This window comes from Charadrius vociferus, unplaced genomic scaffold (genome assembly GCF_000708025.1).
Source record: "Charadrius vociferus isolate BGI_N301 unplaced genomic scaffold, ASM70802v2 scaffold1476, whole genome shotgun sequence".
In the NCBI taxonomy this organism is placed as follows: Eukaryota; Metazoa; Chordata; class Aves; order Charadriiformes; family Charadriidae; genus Charadrius; species Charadrius vociferus.
Window position 1 is genome coordinate 20115 of NW_009648911.1, and position 964 is coordinate 21078.

Sequence of the window (964 nt, forward strand, 5' to 3'; positions counted from 1 at the left end):
TTCGGTTTTTCCCCCCTACGGCGCCGTGGGAGGGTTCCTGCGCCGCTTCCGGATGCGGAAGGGGGGAAATAGGGGGGGGGTGTCCCTTTCTTTTAGGACCTAGACCCCTTTTTTCAGGAGCTAAACCCCCTTTTTAGGAGCTAAACCACTCTTTTAGGAGCTAAACCTCTTTTTTAGGAGTTAAATCCCCTTTTTTCAGCATCTAAACCCCCTTTTTAGGACCTAAACCCCTTTTTTTAGGTGCTAAACCCCTTTTTTTCAGGAGCTAACCACCTTTTTTCAGGACCTCAACTCCCTTTTTAGGAGCTAAACCCCTTTTTTTAGGAGCTAAACTCCTTTTTTCAGCATCTAAACCCCTTTATTAGGCACTAAACCCCTTTTTTAGGAGCCAAACCCCTTTTTTAGGACCTAACCCCCCTTTTTAGGACCTAAACCCCCCTTTTTTAGGATCTAAACCCCCTTTTGTAGGAGCCAAACCCCTTTTTTTTAGGAGCTAAACCCCCTTTTCAGGAGCCAAACCCCTTTTTTTAGGCGCTAAACCCCTTTTTTAGGATCTAACCCCCTTTTCTTTCAGGAGCCAAACCCCTTTTTTTAGGACCTAAACCCCTTTTTTCGGACCTAACCCCCTTTTTTAGGATCTAACCCCCTTTTTTTCAGCATCTAAACCCCTTTTTTTCAGGACCTAAACCCCCTTTTTAGGAGCTAACCCCCCTTTTTTTTTCAGGAGCTAAACCCCTTTTTTTCAGGATCTAAACCCCCTTTTTAGAATCTAAACCCCCTTTTTAGGATCTTAACCCCCTTTTTTAGGACCTAAACCCCATTTTTAGGACCTAAACCCCCTTTTTTTCAGGAGCTAAATCCCCTTTTTAGGATCTAAACCCCCTTTTTAGGATCTTAACCCCCTTTTTTAGGACCTAAACCCCATTTTTAGGACCTAAACCCCCTTTTTTTCAGGAGCTAAACC